This window comes from Lissotriton helveticus, chromosome 2_1 (assembly GCF_964261635.1).
Source record: "Lissotriton helveticus chromosome 2_1, aLisHel1.1, whole genome shotgun sequence".
Classification (NCBI taxonomy): domain Eukaryota; kingdom Metazoa; phylum Chordata; class Amphibia; order Caudata; family Salamandridae; genus Lissotriton; species Lissotriton helveticus.
Genome location: NC_136059.1, coordinates 488,685,840 through 488,706,881, shown reverse-complemented (window position 1 = coordinate 488,706,881; position 21,042 = coordinate 488,685,840).

Genomic DNA, 21,042 nt, shown 5'->3' with positions numbered 1-21,042 from the left:
ACTGTACTATGGGTCAAGCTATCCCATTGTTGGACATGCTAGAGAAACAGCTGAAGGAAGTGTCTCAAGCATACACAGGTGTGGAGGAAAAAATGAAGCATATGAGTTGGTTGAGAGATTATCCCGTTGCTTAGCTGAAATACAAGGGTACAAACTCACAATGTTTCAGGAAAACATTGCATTTGTGCCACAATTCTGGATCCATGGTACAAATCGGCACTGAACAGTAAGACATTACTACCTTTTTCAGAAGTGCATGTTGCCCAGTACAATACTTGGATAGATGAGGCAACCAGTAACTTGGGAAATGAACGGCTGTTAATTAAAAGCCTGCTACTCAATCCCACTACAAGTACTCCGGTGTCAAGTTCAACTTCAGAGACTGAGGGCAGTGCGTTTGGCTCAGAGCGGTCAACAGCACTATCGACAGCAGCAAGAACCGGATCATCAGCCCCAGTAAAATCAGCACAGGATTGGTATTTACAGCAAGGGCTTGCTAGGTCCAGTGCTGATGCAAAGACAAAAGAGGCCTTAGCCTAAAAAGTAAAACTGCACCCATTGCGGTTGGTGTCAATGAAGAAGTAAAAGAAGATATGATTGCGGTGGAAGGTGAACAAGAGGGAGACATTTTCTCTGGTAAACAAAGTAGCCCTGTCTCCAGCAGTGTAGTGGTACCACCCACATCCTTAGTAACATCTCAGTTGCACCGTAGTAAGAGTCAGGCTGAGACACAAAGCCAACAGAGTACTGCAATGAAAAAAAGTGTGTCGCTGAGCCTAACTGGGTTCAAGAAGTCACCTGCACCAGCTGCACTACAAAGGAAAATAATCCAACATACCATTGTCAGCATGCTTAGGTCGGAGGGGAGTATGAACGCAACCACCCATTGGAAAGTTTGTACAATACAAAGCTGGCTAAAATGTTAGCACTGGACCTTCTCCCTTTTTCTTTTGTAGAAGGGGTGGGTTTCCTTGCATTTGTGACAGCCATCTTCCCAAAATAGAAGCTTCCTAGCCGGTCCTATTTTGCCAGAGTTGCTTTTCCAGCACTACATCCCGATGTGCTGGAATTGCTTGGACAAGCTTTGCAGCAGAGTGCTGTTCACAATATCCACCTGACAGCAGACAAGTGAACCAGTTGCCAAGCCACTGATTACATGTGCATCACTGCACACTGCATCTCTTTTGTGGGGGTTAGAGAAAAGATATCTGAAGCAGGTTCTGATGACACTGCTGAGTTTTTTAAATGCTAATCAGAAACATGCAACTGTAGTCATGTTCACCATGGAGAAATCACATACTGCTGCAAACATTTTGGAAGAGTTTAACAGCAAGGTGTTTGAATGGCTGCGCCCAAGAGGGCTTAACATTGGTTTTATTGCCACGGATAATGGCAGTATTATAGTTAAGGCCATGGAGGATGGTGCCTATTTCAGGGTACTGTGTTTGGTGCACTGCATTAACATCATTGTTCAAGACTTTCTGAAAAAAGAAGCTCAAGTCAGCAACTTACTGACCACCTGCAGAAGAATGTGCACACATTTCAGCCATTCTTATGAAGCCCGGAAGCAGCTGAGGATTAATGAAATGGGGGCATAGAATGCAAGTCAAAGCACTCATCCAGGCCGTGCCAACACGTTGGAACTCAACTTATTACATGCTTGATTGTCTGGTTGATCAGTATAGACCAATCAATCAGTGGAGAAGTGTGGCTCAATGGTTAGAGTGGCAGACCCTGATGCAGAGGTCTAGCCCGGGACCAGGGATCAATTCCCCGCCTCGGCGGGTCTTGGGCTCAAAATTCCACAGACCTGATAATTCTCGCCTCTGTGCCTATTCCAATCATGGAGTCCCACTCTGCAACTCTGGGCAATAGCTTGCTTAATCTCCACAATGGCTCCCACAACGCTAAGGATGCCTGACCTCCACCTTGGGGGTGCCCAGGAGTGGACACCTCACAGGGAAAGCCAGGATGGGTTCCACAGCGGTATTCGTACAAGCGCCATGAGACCCTTGCGGGTGAGTAGTGCGCTATACAAGTATCAATTTATATTTACAAGTATCAATTTACAATCAATGAGTATGTCATGCAAAGAATAAGGGATACGACAGTGAAAGATATGACCCAACAGTTAGACCAATGGGGCCTGGTTAAATGCCTAACAGAGATGCTTCTTCCTTTCAAGCTCTTCACACGTGCAGTCAGCAAGGAGGACTGTATTATAGGTCAAGCTATCCCATTGTTGCACATGCTAGAGCAACAGCTGAAGGAAGTGTCTCAAGCATACACAGGTGTGGAGGAAAAAAATGAAGCATATGCGTTGGTTGAGAGATTATCCCGTTGCTTAGCTGAAATACAAGGGTACAAACTCACAATGTTTCAGGAAAACATTACATTTGTGCCACAATTCTGTATCCATGGTACAAATCGGCACTGAACAGTAAGACTATACTTCCTTTTTCAGAAGTGCATGTTGCCCAGTACAATACTTGGATAGCTGAGGCAACCAGTAACTTGGAAAATGAACGGCTGTTAATTAAAAGCCTGCTACTCAAACCCACCACAAGTACTCCGGTGTCAAGTTCCACTTCAGAGACTGAGGGCAGTGCGTTTGGCTCAGAGCGGTCACCAACACTATCGACAGCAGCAAGAACCGGATCATCAGCCCCAGTAAAATCAGCACAGGATTGGTATTTACTGCAAGGGCTTTCTAGGTCCAGTGCTGATGCAAAGACAAAAAAAGCCAAGCAAAGTGGAGCAGCCCTGAACCTTGAGTGGATGGTCCAGGCCTATCTGGATGACCCAACAGAAGTCTACATTGATCAAAACCTATTGCAGTGTTGGTATGGGAAAAGGGGCCAATGGCCAGTGCTCAGCAAGCTGGCGATAAACTATCTGGCTTGCCCTGTTGCAAGTGTCTCTTCTGAACGTGTTTTCAGTGCTGCTGGTGCCATTGTAACAGTGAAAAGGACAAGTCTCTCGCCCAAAAACGTGGAGAGGTTAACCATGATCAAAATGAATCAGCACTTTTACCACCGTATTACACAATACATGAATCAACGCAGGAAGAAGAGGACAGCGACTTAGGTGACTGAAGTAGTGTATTAGATGATTACCTACTTCTGCTTGAACCCCCAGAGTTTGAGGATGAGTCATACTTCCCCGACAACTAGGCTTGAACTTCTTACTTTCTTACTTCCTTAATTACTTTTATTTGTGTGTGTCTGTCTTTCTGGTTCAAAACTTCATATCACAACAAATCCATCATCACCTTCTTCTAGAGCTTTTATTGCCATATTGGAGTTGCAGCTGGCTGCATTTAACTAAAGTTCACTCCTCTGAGTCCTGCTCCTCGATCCTCCTGCCTCGCCCTAAATCCATTTCCCTCAAGCCAGATGATGATTGGATAGAGAATAATAGTACAAGAAAATGTTGCCTCGTTGAGTCCCTCCAAAAAAGGTGAAACATGATGACTACTATAGCTATCCTACTTTCGGAGCCGAGAGAGACTGTCCCTTAACCTAAGATGAAAGGAACAGGTAATGAATGATGGCATGCATTGGACGCATTGGTGTTTGTGTTCTTGTTGTTTGTTGTCCATGAAGTGAATTCATTGTGTACTATTATTTAATCTACACACTTAAAGTAACTCAAGTCAATGTTTCCCTTCTTGTTGTTTAATAACAAAATTGTACTTCTACTGCAGGCTGATCCATTGCATTTTGAATATGGAATGTACACTGCACACTGAGTTGGACAACACCATTGTGATGACCTCAGTGACATAATATCTTCACAGTCAGTAGGATCGGAGATGAGGGAATAACTCAGGGCATTTCATGAGTTGCATATAAGATAAACAACTCAACAACAACCACAGCATACCTACATGTCTGTGTAGTGGTGGAATTGAGTCACAAGTGTAGTAGTGGTGGTATGACTGACAGTTGTGCATGTCAGTAATTTAGTTACTTACTTTGGAAAAAGCTACGTTGCTGTATATATGTGACATGTGTGTCTGTCTGGCTCAATCAAAATCTAAGCTAAGTGGAGGTTGAGTGGACGCCATGGGCCTGTTCTGTACTGTTGCTGTTGCAGGTTAACCACTTCCATGTGTCGGCCGGCCCCCGGCCGTCTGATGTCACGGTGGGCATGTAGGTCGGATAGCCGATCTGTGCACGAGTCAAATTCCACTGGACTGCGGTGGAATGTACGCTGTGTCCAAGCGAATAATGCTAGAAACAGGCAACAGAATAGACGTGATTTAGCCATGCCGCTCTGAAAGTGTTTGCACTCCTCCGTAATTTATGGGGGGGGGTTTCTACTTGATTTTTAAATATCCCTTTTGTTTTCCCATCTACACTTACAAGCAAGCCTTTACCCTGTGATTTTCTAGGAAAAACAACTCACACTCAGCTATGAATCCACATCCGCCAGGCGGGCAGTGGCACCCAAGATTGACGGACGGAGCATGGAAAGGAGGACCAAGATGAATGCCGAGGTGCAACTCCCCAATTTGACCAGGATAACATACAGTAACACTTTAGTATCAACATTTATCATCTTTTAAATAAGTTGATTCATTTTTTCTCTTTAATCTTTATGACTGTGTGTTGTTGTTGTTTGCAGTTGTTGTTATTGTTGTTGTAAGCTGGTTAGGGGTGCGTCGGACCCCAGAGCAGCGAAACACTGCCCGGCGCACCCTTCCCCACCGCTGGTGACGCTCCCAGACCCAGGCCTGCCATCTGCTGTTAAAACTATTGCGGCCACCTCCGCCTCACCAAATAATTCCCGTGCCTGCACCCCTTCTGGACGCCGCCTTCTGCAAGGAAGGTGGTCGCGGCTGTGGCAACGAGCCTTGCCCTTGCCCTTTGCCTTTGGCATGGTTCTGTACTCTGGGGGCGGAAAAGAAAAAGTAGGAATTAAAAAAGTAGGTAAAAGAAATGAAAAAAGTTAGTAATAGAAAAAGAGTGAAAATGTAGTTAAAAACACACCAAAATTAGAAAGAAAAAAATATATAGAATCAGGAAAATAGAGAGATCGATAATAAATAAAAAAGTTTACAGAACCAAAGGATTGAAAACATAGAGGGGAGATAGAAAAACAGGCCCAGAACCAGTGCAAAAAAGTGAAGAACAAGATGGCCGCGCCCATTGCAACCACATGGGCAAGTTTGAGCGATATTTACCCCCGAGCACGCAAAAAGCATCGCAAACATGCAAAGCGCGTTCCCGAACAGGAAATACACATTGCGAACGGGCGCTAACACACAATACGCGTTCTCAAAAAGGAAATACGCATCGCAAGCGGCCGGGACAAGGGGAAAAACAAGATGGCCACACCCATTGGCGACCACATAGGCAAGTTTGCGAGATATTTCCACCCGAGTACCCAAACAGCATCCACAACATGCAATACGCCTTCCCGAACAGGAAAAACACATCGCGAACGGGCGGAACAAGCAACTTTGCATGCTCACGGAATTCCGCGTAGCTCGCTGAGTTTTTTTACCACTTTATTGAAGTCCACGTAGCGCAACTATGCGAACTCCACCCAGGGAGATGACCCATTATTTACTTTGGTTGGTAGATGTGTATCAGCAATATGATAAAGTACAGACAATGGGGAGGGTTAACTTTTGTAAACCTAATTGCTGGTTGCGCCAGAATATCAAACAATATTACTCTATTAAAGGTCAATAGTTAAAACGCCACTCAATGGTAGAAACAAATATTTCAAGTCAAGGTGTAGCAGAATAAGTCTGGAATGTACTTTTGATTAATTTAATGGTTTTTATTTTGCACATGAACTGCAAAAGAGACTGTGCATGTATTTGGTATGCAAAGTATCACATTTGATAGCTTCCAATTATTATGATCGGTACAGCCAGAGCTTTTGAAATTCAACCAGAAATTCCCCCCAAAAACTCTCTTCTTCTAAAGGCAATGTTCGCAGACAGTGCTACAAACAAAATTAGTGAATTTAGCTTATCCACAGTGTGTAACAAACCTGTGATAGGATATATTTGGATGTCCATGTATCACATGGAAAACAACTAAACGTGTTGTTCATTGTAAATGGGATTCATTTGAATTTCCAGGAATTAATGTGAGAGTATAAGGAGAGAATTACATTGCAAGTGGTATTTACCAAAACTGTGATTGCATTCTCCCTCTTAGAGCTTGTCTACTACTCTGCTCTGATAAAACATCTGATTCAACCTTGTCATACGTTAAGGGTTACAAAGATAATTTATGCAGTAGGGTAACATATTCCTTCAATAGTTTAGATATTTATGTTGCATAGGGCCAAATGTATCAACATACCCTTTTGCGTTTTCTTAATAGCGATTTTTAAGGAATCGCTATTTAGAAATCGCAAAATGGTATGTATGTAGAAATTCGCTATTTTTAAGCGATTTCTTAAAATCGCAATTAAGGAATAATTTCCCATTCATTTCTATGGGCCAGGAGGCCCGTAGGAATGAATGTGAAATTATTCTCAACTTGCGATTCGCAATTTGCTAATCGCAAATTGAGAATAATTTCAAGGGTGCAGGGGTGTCCAAAGGACACCGTGTTGCACCCCTGAAATAAGCATGGGTGCATGGGTGCCTAAGGGCATATGTGTGCATCACATGGCACTTTGAAAAATGCAAAAATTGGAATTTTTCAAAAAATTCGCAAATTACCACCAACTTGAAGTTGGTGGTAATTTGCGATTCCTTAGGGACAATTAGCAATTTTTTTTGCATCATACATTGCATTTAAGGAATTGCAAATTTTGCGATTCCTTAAATGCAATCGCAAAATAAGGATTCCTTATTTTGCACCACATTTTGCTTAATACATTCCATTTAGCAAATTCGCATTCTCAAAGGCCGAAATTCTGCGAATTTGGGCCTTTGCGAATGCGAATTTGCTTGATACATATGGCCCTAAATTGTTTAAGCACAGTAATTTATGGAATCACTCAATGTTGAGCAAAAGGGTGTGGAAAAGTTATGTAATGTTATGTCTTGCAATGTCATGTCATGTTATGCAGATTTGTATAGTGCACTATCACCTAGGAGGGTACCCTGGCACTGAGCAGCTGTGAAACTAAGTACACCTAGATGCTAGGGCCTAGTGGAACTATTCGAAAAGCCAGGTCTTCAGCTTCTTGCAGAATTAAAAAAGTGAGGAGGAGGCTCTTATGAATAGCGACACATCATTCCACTCTTCAAGAGCAATGTAGGAGATGGCTCACCCACCAGATCTGGTTTTCTGTATGCATGGTTTCTTAATTTAGACTAGCGGATTTCCTTTATGGAAAACACTTTCTGGATATTCTTTATTCTTTATAGAGTTTTGGTTTCTGTAATAATCTGTTTCATTATAAAATATTGGCTTTTAGACACATTACATTTGTAACAATTATACTAAAGATTTAAATACCTGCTTGTCAATTACATTAATCTGACTAAACTGCTAATAAAATCCTTTAAGCTAACTTAAATTCTTTCTGTTATTTTCCTGGGAAACCTAATGCTTTTAGTGTTATGGTAATGCATGTAAATGATTGCTCCGAGTCATCCCTTCACGTTTGTATGACGATTATACCCATAGATTAAGAACCCCTGCCCTAGCATTTCTGAAGTTCTTTGCATGGGTGGTGGGTGTCACTCGTAGCTCTATTGGTTTCCTGGTTGGGTCCCATGGTGATGTACTTTTCCCAAAGATCACTATTTCAGTTGTGTCGGTGTTTAGCATCAGACAGTTGCTCTTCATCCAGTGTGCAATTTCAGCCATGCAGGCATTTAACTTGATCCGTGTCCTGTGCGATTGTCTTTGAGGAAGAGAATGAGTGTTGTTGGCGTAGAAGAGGACGTTGATATCCTGAGAGTGGATGATGCTGGCTAGAGTGATGATGTATGCTTGAAGAGGGTCAGGCTCAGGGAGGATCCTTGCAGAACTCCCCAGAGGAAGTCACTGGCATCCCAGGTGTACAAAGCAGGGCTGATTGACTGGGTTATTCCAGTCAGGAAGGAGTGCATGTTCTTGGATTCCAATGTCATGTAGGACTTGGATGAGAATGGGGTGGAGAGGTCCAGAAGAATGAGGGCCGCCCGCCTCCTCTGTCTGGAGTCATGCAGATGTCATCCATGTCAGCAATGAGGGCAATTTTCATGATGTGGTTGAGCCTGAAACCTGGCTGTGTGGTGTTTGTGGCCCTTGAGGTATTGTATTCAGTGAGGTGTTTGTTGATGATTTTCTCTAAGACCTTTGCAAGTAATGGTAATAGGGATATCAATCTGTAGTTGGCAAGCGTTTAAGGTTTTACAGACGGATTCTTCAGTAATGGCAGGACAATTGCATGTTTCCAAGCACCTTTGAAGGTCACAGAAGTGGTGGAAGCATTCAGAATGTGTGTGAGTATTGCTGTGAGGGGTTGCAGTCCTTTCAAGTAGGCATGGTAGAGGTAGGAGTCCATAAAGACCTTTGAGTGGATGGACTTTGTGGTGGTGGTGGTTTCTTCTGGGGTGATCATAGGCCACGTGGTTAGTATTGGTTCTTTGGATAAGAATAGGGGGCATTTGATGAGGCCTGTTTGGGTCTGGTTGCAATATTAATAGTTGATGCCACAAATGAATATTACCCAGGATAATAGTCTACATTCCAAATGCGCATCTGCAAGGTAAACTAGTCAGTGATGGCATTTACCCAAGTTATGCATTATTATGGGCTTAGTGTCATGAATGAAGAAACTGCTGGTATTACTATGAGGGGGTAATTCTTATGGTATTATGGTATAGAATCAGTAAGGAATGCATTGTTATCTAAATGGTATAGTGCAGGTAAAGCTATATAAATTATATCTAAATGGAGCGTGATTGCTGCACAAGAGGTTTTTCATTTGTTAAAGTTGCTGTATAGAAATTGAAAATAGCATTATTTCAACTTATGAAAAGTTTTGGCTGTCTCTTAAAGATACAGATCATTTATTTAAGGGTATTTTATTGACAAATATTGATTAAATAAACAAAAGCATAAAAACAAATGGTGGCATCTTCAAGGAGAATACTGACAAGAGCATTTGCAAATGTATGGCCTTAACTATTACAGTTTCATTGTGACAAGGAAATGTGCTCTGCACAATTTAAAATGGCAAAGAGTGATTGTGCACCAGTTATTTAACATCCATTGTAAAAGTTTTGATAAAAAATAAATGATCAATGAGGGCAGACACATACTTGCAAGCTTTAAATGGAGCTGGCTATTCATTTAATAAGGACAACTATGCTTTCTGTTATGTTATGTTATGTTATGTTATAGGTTTTTATTATGCGCACAGCTACTCCAGCTAAGGAGCATCCTGGCGCATTGACAAGGAAACAGCATAAGAAACATAACACAGCTAAAAGAACCAAAGAGGACCACTCTAAATACATAGCACAGACTGGGGGTAAAAAACTAAAACAGGAATGTTTTCAGGGCTTTCCTAAAAGCCATAAGATCCTCTAACAGGCGCAGTTCCACCGGGAGGGAGTTCCAAGCTGATGCCGCCTTTACACCAAAGGAACGGCCGCCCATGCGGCAGAGCCTGTATCTGGGGACTACAGCCAGGGCCTGGCCCTGGGAGCGAAGAGCGCGAGTAGGGACGTAAAGGGAAAGAGAGCCAGACAAAATTTCAGGACCCATGCCTCTCAAGATCTTAAAAGAGAGGCAGAGTATCTTAAAAAGAATCCGCTTCCGTATTGGGAGCCAGTGTAGGGAACGAAGAACATTCGCGACCGAACAGAATTTAGGGAGGCCGGCAATTGCCCTGGCTGCGGCATTTTGTACTCGTTGTAGTCGAGTAAGTTCGGCCTGGTTGGCCCCGGCGAGAAGGGAACTCGCGTAATCCAGGCGAGAGATGACAGTAGCCTGGATTACAAGCTGTCTGGATTACAAGCTTTCTGAATAGTGTATATCATATATCCATGCTTGCATATTACAAGGCGTTATGAGTTTTCAAAATACCACATTAATGCTAAAACAGAGTTGATATCACAAATCATTCTTTGGTTATTAATGGAGCTCTACCATTGGCTTGAAAGCAAGTAATGTGTTTTGCGAATATCAACAGTATTATTGACACCGACATAAATGTATTTTATACACCTGCACAGTTTAATGAAGAAGACAGTATTGTGGGTATTCGGACACCTTTAGAAGAAAATGTTTTTTCAATTAATTTATTTAGGCTTGAAGCAATTGGATACTATGAGCAAGTTTTTTATGCCATATTTGTAGTATGGGCGCTGTATGCAAAGCACACTGCTATTTAAATGAGTGTGATGCTTGACAATTGATGGAAAGTACAGCATACTTTAAGCAGCTGCAAGAACACCAGTGCTACGATATTTTCTTTGACTAGTCTTTAGCAGCTACAAAATGCATGACTACAGCACTACATTGATTGTTATGTCTTTTTATAGCATTTAGAAATTGTAACATTGTGTGTCTGTTTAGAATAAATACTATAGTGAATGAATTGAATGGCTTGCATACTCATGTGTATTTGAAATAGAGTAGTGTGATAAAGCAGTTAGAGAATAATATGCATGTATTGATTGTGAAATGTTAATCATATACCCCTACCAGGGGAGAATACTGCTTAGGCTATGTATAACAGAATGCATTTTACAACAATTACAAAAGAATAACCTACCTTCAAAATGCATGCAGATTACATGTTTTTGGAATCTGGCCAACAATTTAAGAGGTGGGTTGTATTTAAATGGTATGTGGAGGCTCTAGGGAAATGCTGTATAGAAGCATAGATCAACTCGTTTCCAGGAGCTATCTTAAAGTTATCTCAAAGGAAAGTCAACAAAGATGTATTTGTATGAAGTTATATGTAGTATTCACAGAGTTAACAGAGATGAATTTGTAGTTAGTCTGCCTGGTGCTGCGACCTCGCAGGAAACTTAGAAAAAATAGTTTAAGTTGAGAAGGCAGGACAAAACTGGTAACGTGTATTAATATTTTGTAAACATATTTTTGAATAATGTTGAAATCATCAAGGAGCAGAAGCAAACTTCATGTACTGTCCATGCTGTTTGTTAGAGGAGCAATACTATTTACCAACCCTGCTAATATTTAAGAAGCAGATGTGTTTGTGAAATTATCAAAACACCTGCAAAGTCATCTCATGTAGTGAGAACAATCAGGGTGATGACGGTTCTAGAAAGGATGACTGCATAGTTAAGGCTGCACCATTATCAGTTAGGGGGTACATTTGCTATTAATAAGGGCCAAAATATTGTACAGAAGCTGTGCTGTTCTTCCAGGATGCAGCAAAGGAATAGCTTTGGATTCTGTGGATCTTCTGGCAAGGGAAGTGTTGCTTTGATTTAGAATCTCTCTCCTTTATTCCTCGTGCAATATTGGTTTAAATGTAAATAATTTAAACTTAGCATTTCTATATTAATAAATACTTGTGAAAACCATATCATAAGTTTGCCTTCTTGGGTATAGTCAGACTTTACTCAATAACTTGGTGTATGTACATGAGACAACAATGCAGGCAGATGCGTTCAGATCACAGTAACAATTATACCTGTATGGGGATCAGCCTTCTGTAAAGACAGGTGGCAATGGACAATGAAAACGTTTGTGGTTGCCCCAAAACTGGCACACCTTTTGTCCCAAAAGGAATTACCATTCTTTACATTTAATTTGTTTTCTGGTACACATTTCTTGAAATGTAATTTGTTTCTCTTAATTTGCACACGATTAAAAATAATATATTATGAGATGCTTGAATTGCATTAATGCCATTGTTTCCCCTTTGTAATGCTGTCACAGATGCTTCACCACAAATATGAAATATTTTTTACCTTCTACAACCAGTTCATCCTAGCCACAATACCCACTGTTCATTTTGAGACAAGTGTTCATAAAAATTCCTAACCTCCATTGGCATGAATACTAATACATTTTTTTTACTCTATGTTGAAGTCCACCATCTCAAGACTATGGGCCTCATTATGATTGCGGTGAATCCGCATATTCCGGGCCGGCGGAAGCCACCGCCGGCCCGGAGTATGCGGATTCACCGCCGCAGCCACATAGAACACCCACCGCCAGATTAGAATGGCGGTGGGATTGCGGTTTGACCAGCGGCGGACGGCAGGTCCGTCCGCCGCTGATCCGCGGGGTGGGGAAGGCTATTTGGTGACGGTGTCTGCAAGACACCGTCAGCCAAATTAGGATTTGCACGGAGACATTCTTTTCCGCGGCGGCTTTTCCGCCGTGGAAAAGCATGTGGACTTTTGCTTTTGGGGGCCGGTTAGGGCCCCCAGGGTGTCGGGGGGTGGAGGGTGCACATGTGGGGTACCTATGGTACCCCCCAACATTTACATGCACAAAGTGGCAGGCACCGCGCGGTGCCTGCCGCTTTGTGCATGTAAATGTAATACATGCATTTTTAACATTGCGGTGGGTGCTGCTTGAAGCAGCACCCGCCGCAATGTTATTAATACAGGATGTGACCGCCACCCTGGCGGTCACATCGTAATTTGCACGGAGGGACCGCCGCTGCCCCTGCGGACGGTCCCTCCTACTCTATGGTGGCGGACGGACTCAGGTCCGTCCGCCATCATAATCGGCCCCAATGTCTATGGAATTGGGCTTTTCTGATTTGTTCACAAATGACTCAAGACAAATAAAAAAATATCTTTGGTTAATAGAAAGTGTTTTCTAAAGTTGTTGCCATGTTTTAACTATTTTTAGGAAAAAAGACAAAATACAAGCCTATATCTCAATAAATAGCAGTGATATAGTAATTTAAAGTTCATAGTGTTATGTGATAAATTATATTAAGTAATCATAATTTTCCTGTTGGATCCAAATTACAAATGCAGAATTAATATGATTGCAGTTAAAATGAGGTTAATATGAGGTGTAAAAGTGTGTTAATAAACATGATTTAGTTTTGCCACATTTCGGTAAAAAAAAACTACATTTTGGATAAAATGTGTGTTGTTGCTGTCTTTGTTTTCACTCCTTAATTCACCCCCTCACATCAGGTTCATCTGCACATTTTATTCTCCCCATAGCTATGCACAATGAAAACAAATTAGTATAATTTCCTACTGTGCAATGAACAAATGTTCTAGTGTTCCTAACTGTAGCATTTTTACCAAGGTCCTTTCACTGTGTTTCTGTAGCTTGTTTAAAACATCTCTGGATGACACTGACGTAGAGAAACAGGATGCATTCTTACAAAAATTGCATAGGGCTAACATAATGCTGTTGAGGTGAATTACTCTCATTAGACAAATAATTGATACATTGGATCATACTATACTGAATCTGTGGTTTTAGCTAATTTCAATGCAAGAATTGTGTATAAGAACCCTATTGATTCTGGGGATGAGCCAGAAGATTTTCTGAAGACTTTCCCTTAATACTACTGCTGTCTGATTTCCCTGTAATTCTGACCGAGAAATAGGAAGACTTTTGATTTTGAGAGATGCTGTCCAGTTCTTTCTGAATTTAAATGCTTACTTGGGAATTGTTTCTGATTTGGACTACTCTTCATTAGAGCTTTCATGGTATAATTTCTGTACCGTTTGATTTTGAGAGCTCTGAGATAAAACCCTTTACGCTTTCTCTGATCTAGAACTCAAAAATTGAGTGGTCTAATTACCTATTTATGATAATCTGCTAAACTGATGTTTGATGAGTTGCCTTTTACACAAGATCAACTCGAAGTGGAACTTCCTGAAGTAAATCATGAGCCATGAATATCGTGGTACAGTTCTAATTATTTGGGTATGGGATTCCATTTTGACATGAATAAAAAATAAAAATGGAAGAAGCCTAGAACAAGTCTTGTTCAAAGTGATTCATATTTTATTCAATTTAGCCCAAGACTTGTCTCACATAATTCTCTTATGCCCACTGTTGCAATTGTATTCTTCCCATTCAGTACACCAAGATGTTTGCTTTTTTGATCACGCAGTATTGGATTTTTACTGTAGGTGAGTCTCACTACAGGAGAAAATGGACTGCACATGCTTACCTCCAGAGTCTGCCTTTTAAGATAAGGCCGTTGCAACTCAGCAAGGGAAATAGACACATGGCTGTGTACATGTGGACATGTGTGCACACGTGTGTGCACACATGTATGGGCTGCACATGGCAGACTTCTAATGTATTGGCTGTTGGTTAATCAAGCTTGAAGGAAAAAGTTCCCGAACAATTGTGCCTTTTTACAACCTTATCTTAAAACCCTTTTTTAGTACATTTTATTTTCACAGCACAATGTCTGTCGAGGCAGCTGCTCCTGTCACTGGGACACAGGTCTCAAATGATGAAGAGGATGTAAATGCAATACATTTTTCACCCAAAATCAGGGATACACTCACACAAAAAGCCCTCAGACATGGTTTTACAGACCAAGGAGGTACAGTGATATTTATAGAGGCACACGAAGATTATCAAACAGATGTGTTCTATTCTTGGGTTAAATTCCCAGCAGTGTTCAACAACTCAGACTTTTCATTCTTACACACATGAAAAAGTCCCAGCGGTCTACACTCCATTGGAAGAGATTGAAGATTCCGCTCACTGACCAGGACTACAATTTCTGGTTTAATGGCGCCCTACAAGAAATAAATTAAACCAGGCTCAGTCCACTAGGTAGACCGGGAGCTACATGGCCGATATTAACTGGCTACACACCACATCCTGACATTGATATAATGCCACACGATGCACTGCTCTTGCAACACAAAGAGTTGGTAAAACTCTTACAGAGCCATGACGCAACTCGTCATGAGGACACTTGGGGGTCCATTACGATGTCGGGCGGATTTCCTCCGCTAGGCTGGCGGTGACCACCGCCAGCCTGCCGGAGGAAATCCGCCCGACATCCACTGCCCAATTCCCCCCGCCATATTTGGATGGCGGGGGGGACCGCGGCGGGGTCAAACACCGCCCGCCTGTTTTCCGCCCCGGTCGCCTTGCGGCCGGGGTGGAAAGTGAGTAACATGGTGGCGGTGTCTGTTAGACACCGCCCGCCATATTACTATGGGCATTTACAAATGCTTTTCCGTGGCAGCGGAAAGGCATGCGGAGACTCCCTGCGGGGGCCCCTTGCGGGCCCCCTGGGAGTCCGGGGCTTGGGGGGTGCACATGGGGGGTACCTATGGTACCCCCCGCGTTTCAAAATGAAACATGGAAGGCACCGCGCGGTGCCTGTCACGTTGTGCCTTGAAATGCACAACGTGCATTTTTACTATTGCAGCGGGCGGAGATTTCAGCTCTGCCCGCCGCAATGGTAAATATACAGGATGCGCCCGCCTGTGTGGCGGGCGCTTCCTAATGCCAAAATCGGGACCCCCGCCCTGTAGGCGGGCGGTCCACATTACCGAAAGGGTGGCGGGCGCCCGCCATCCTAATAAACCCCTTGGTGTCCAGCCCACAGTAGCTACAAATAATACAGCTCCTACACAGAGCACCGCTACTAAAATCACTCCACAAAACACAAACACAGTAATGGGTAAACTGCCCAAGAAACGTGAACAGATTCCTTTCTGGGTAGCTCCAAAAATCACCCAGTTAGAAGCAGTATTTCTAAATACCACACCATTTGAAAGCATATAATGCTAACATTCTGCTTGTCCAGCTCTTCGAGCAGTAGCGGCACCCCCTCCCCTCAGTGCATTAAGACCCTCATGGGTAAGTAGCGCGCTTTACAAGTACTCTAATTGATTGATTGATTGATTGGGAATAACACCACAGTTAGAGGACTGCACCAATTGGTGTACAGTCTGTGCTGCCATATATACCAGAACTCATGGTATTCCTTCCTTAGCAGTAATTCCAGATGTCTTACGACAGATACAGAACAAGTATGGAGCTGAACCAGCTCCGACCTTAGGTATGAAATTACTAGGTAATTATGACCCGGTATCAACAATCATACTAGCTAACATTAAAGGGGAAGCAGCTTCAGTGGCGATTCGCCAACACCTAAGAGAGGTCAGTCTTATAGACCAACCACAAGAACTTCCCAAAATAATTAAAACTGCATATGCCGAACTGGGAAGGGACAGTTTGGGGGGGAAAGCTTTTAAATCCACAGCTAATGGGCAGTCCTGAGAAGGACACTTCTAAGCAGACACCTACTTCTTCTCAAAAGAAGTGGCATAATAATAAAAATACACGATTTTTCAGAAAAGATTCTCAGTCCCGAGGTTGGTCTCCTGAACAGGAGCCCTCTGCAAAGAGGTATAACCTTTGGAATAGGGATAATAATAGGAAACCTGACAGATATCAGGATACTGATACACATTCCTCTCAACAAACAACACAGGGAGAGAAGGAAAATCAGCACACAAAGAAGAGCACAAGCAGTCCAGGGACAAGCACATTCAGGACTCTTCTAAAACAGAAGACAAGCCACACCTCAATTTAAAAAATAAAAAAAGAAGAAAGTTGTAGGTCTCAAAGTTAGACATGCAAGGAATACTAAGGACTCAACTTCTGAACGGGGATTGGGCTCAAACAATGCTAAGACAGAGCGGCAGAAGTAACAATAGCTCGCCAGAATCTGAAGTAATTTCTGGACCGCAAAATTGAATGATTAAATCACGGTGGAAACACCAGACAAAAGGGTGAAAGTCCCACAAAAGTTATATAAAATAACACTCCGCATGTAGGAGGACAAGCCCAGGAAATTAAAAGGTCTCTTTGCGAAGAACCTATCGTCTGGTTTTGACATACTGTTTGCAGAACAAGGTTAGCCACCAGCATTCGCCAGGGAGCGCCCAAAGGGAGAAAGTATATTTTTCCAGCATTTTCCAACCATGTTCCCGTTCACCTTAAACATACATATGCACGGAAGTGGGCAGTAGCTCAAGCACCAGCATTGTATAAAAATCACGCTGGTTGGAATGAGGACTCAACCCACCATGTGATCCCATTAATAGTTGGGCGCACATACCTATTGAGGAATTCTCTTTTTTAAATTGTACCTGCTACTACTTGCACACTCGCACTTTTCACTCCATCCCAGGGCTTAGAAGGTCCCCTGTCCACCGCTGTCTTGTGGGCCATTTGAGTGGAGGGATGTAGCTCTTCCCCTTTTGCCAGCGTCACTTCCGGGGACATCTAAATAAAAACTGGACTACGCGCTGGGCGCAATGAGAGAGCTGCTAGCGCTTTGAGTAAGGAAAGCTGCTGTTTTTAAACTCGTGGCACATACCTATTGAGGAATTCTCCTTTTTAAATTGGACCTGCTACTACTTGCACGCTCGCACTTTTCACTCCATTCCAGGGCTTAGAAGGTCCCTGGTCCACCGCGGTCTTTGTGGGCCGTTTGAGTTGTCGGACATAGCTCCTCCCCTTTTGCCAGCGTCACTTCCGGAGGCAATCACATTAAAGCCAGATGACATGCCGGATGGGCAGGGGATGTGCGCAGAGGGCGCGCCAAAGACACGCCAAAGGCAAGCAAGTCTGTGCCCGTCCGCGCTCGGACTGGGCTCAGGGCCATTCCCCCTGGTCCGTTTGTCCCAGATTAACCGGTCATAAGTTATTCTAGAGATACCCTTATGAGTCTTGACCCATTGAAGGGAAACGCAACCTGCCCACGATTTTCACCAAATACTCAATCTATGGTGGATGAAGGGCCTTGCCCAAAATGCCTGTCCCCTCTGCCTCACATCAGCCCTCTCTATCGTAAATTACTGTCATCAGATGGCTTGTTAAATCATATATCGCCAGACAGCACGAAAGGGCTGACACACAGGGGAGATCAGCGAAACCACATCTGAGTCAGCACCCGATTTGTGGGGAAAGGATGGTCTAAGCTGCGGCCTGCTCAATGATAGATCTCTTCCCAGGCACTCAACCGAGATACAGTTATTGATTGAGTCCAACAACTTGGATGTCCTGTGTCTGACAGAAAGGGACGGTGGCCGGGATGGAGTTAGAACTGGAAACAGCCTGCCCAGTGGGATATAATGTTCAGCACAAACCCAGACTCGGGGGGGCGGGGAGGTGGAACGGGAATAATTTTTAAGGAAGAGCTGAACAACATCATGCTGGACATAGCCTCCATCCTTACTCTTCTCACAAAGCATAACATAGATGCCTCAGACCCTAACAACTATCAGTCCATCTTGCATCTTCTGCTCCTAGGAAAGAGTGTCGGGAAAGCCATTCACTTGGAATTGTCTTCTTTTATTTATAAAAATTATCTTCTGGACCCAACCCAGATTGACTTTAGAAGTCAACCGAGCACTGAACTGGCTTTGATAATGGCATCAGAAGAAATTAGACAGACTCTTGATGCGCAAGGAAATGCTGTCTTGATTTTATTAGACCTCTCAGTGTCATTTGACACAGTCAATCACAACCAACTTATTGATCATCTTTCCTCCACTGGAATCAAGGACAGGGCACTTTCTCTTTTAAAATCCTTTGTTACTGATTGTGAGCAATCTGTTGCTTTTGGGGATTTCATATCTGCTTCCTTTTCATTGCCATGTGGGGTTTCACAGGGCTCATCATTGGAACCTACTCCTGTTAATCTGTGTGTAACTCCACTTACAACTTTAATTAAATTGTTCAGCTTTTTACTCGTGTCCTACGCTAATGACTCCCAAATTGTGGTGTCATTGGCCAGTAGCCCTGAGGGCACTGCCACCAAATTCCACAACTGCATGCTCCAAATTGGAAGTTGAATGAGCTACAACTGTTTGAAAATAAACTCAGATAAAACCAAGGTTCTGTTATTTGGCAGAAACACTTCATTTTGTTACCCCAGCTGGTGGCCTCAGGAACTGGGTACTCTTTCCAGCCCGGTCTCGAAAGTTAAAAATCTTGGGGTTCTGTTTGACAGTAAGTTGTCTTTTGAAGGTCAGACGAACTCCAGTACTTCCTTTTCTTTCTTTTTGCTTAAACTACTCAGGAAAGTCCTTCCTTTTATTTCTCGGGAATTGGAGAAAACTATGGTGTCCACTTTTATCACTTCTAAATTGAATGACTGCAGTGCGCTTTTTACCACTATACAGGAAAGGTTTTTAAACAAGTTACAGACCCTACAGAAGGATGCAGCTCATCTGCTTTTACGAATGTCCAAACATAAGTTGACCTCACAGGACCTGATTCAGCTCAACTGGCTTCCTATCACGAAGCACATAGAATTTAAGGTCCTTTGTATCACATTTAAGGCCTTCCATATTTCTGGACCTGAAAATCTGATACAGCATTATATCCATCCCTAGAATTCTTCATTCTTGTTCAGCTTTTATCCTAGTTGTCCCAAAATTTTAAAGATCTGATTGGGGTGGCAGGAGCTTTGTGACCTGCACATCTAAGCTGTGGAAACCATCAGTCTTGAGCTTAAAAAGAATATTGACCTACTACTTTCAGAAAAGCCTTAAAAACCTGTCTTTTCAATCATTAGGACCCTGTTTGTGGCTCATTCTTCATATTTGTTTGGTTGTTCCCTTCCTGAACTAGCGCCTAAATTCCTTTGGGTATTAGAGCACTCTATCCATTTTATGTTAATTTCATTTCATTTCAGTTCTTTGTTAATGGCCTTCTCGAGTACTTTAGCATGGTAAGGTAGCAAGGAGATCGGTCGAAACATTTTTCTTTTGCTGGGGTTGGAGAAAGGTTTCTTTAGGAGGGGTCTGGCGTGCGTGTTTCCATCTGTCTGGGAATGCTGTTGTGGTGCTGGAGATTAAACTGGCTCAAAAGGCATTCCAGAATGAACTGCATGTAGGGAATGTTGGTGGAATGCATGGTGTTGGTTTTCATGCTGGAGGTTAAATTACACAGGGTGGAGTTGGTACTCTACAGTGTATAAGTAGAAGTGTTCCGGATGATCCAAATTCAGCAGTGGACATTGCAACGCTGAGGAAATTGACTCCTTTTCATCATTGCAATAGGCTTGGCATTGGATGAGGGAATGCAGACAGAATCCACAAGTTCCAATGGCCCCAAAGAACATGGGTAATCCCAGATTCAATATGAATTAAGAATCAAGAGCAAACCCAAATTTGTTTCAAAATCAGAACCCATTTCAACAGTTCCCCATGTTGGAGAATAACAACTTTTATTCTGACAGTTCAGAATTGTACTGCCTAAGGGGGAGTGGAAGATGCATTCTTAGAAGTAGACCAAAGTGGACCATTAGTAGAAGGAGAGATAAATGGCCAACAAGTGTCATTTCTTATTGACAACGGTGCTCAGAACAATTGAAGTCCCAGACCTTCCCCTCATGGGAAAAAAGATCCAAGTTGTAGGTGTCTCTAAAAATACAAATTACATCCTGTTTCAAAGAAAGTGCCTGTAAAAATAGGTTTGTTTAATCTCTTTGGTGCTCAGGACGATCCCTGGCCATCACGCGTCACGGTGGGCTTGTGCTAACGACGGCCGGGGGGGGCGTCTGAATCCGCCCACTGTCTTTTTAGACTGCACAGCGTGAAAATTCCGCCAACGCGCAAGGGGTTAAGGAAGATCACCAATTTGTGGTGAGTGATTCAAGTCATGTAAATCTGTTGGGAAGAGATCTTTTGTGCAAGTTAAATTGTAATATTTACTGCAAATCAGAAGGTGTTAAATTTCAAACATATGATAACAACGTTGAATTTAAAATGGCCCGACAAGTAATAGCTGTTAGGATTGTATCCATAAGAATGGTAGAGGATTAACTTCCTAATTTAAGAAACACTGTAAAATCAGAAATATGAGATTTTTCAGAAGAAGTTATTGGACTAATGAAAGGTTTAGAACTGTGACAAATGCAGTTGTTCCGAGAAAGTCACTGTCAGAACTGGGTAACGTTTGACTGGGATGTGAGCCCTGGTCAAGCAGCAACCACAATCTTTATTAGGGTGAGGCACAAGCAAACCCCAAATTAAACTGTGCTCAAATCCCTGGTATTTTGGCACGGAATAATCAGGCCTAATTTAGGGGCAACGTATTACGTTTTTGTGCAACACTTCAAAGAGTAATAAAGTAAAAAACAGCACACAAAAAGGGTCTTACATCAAGT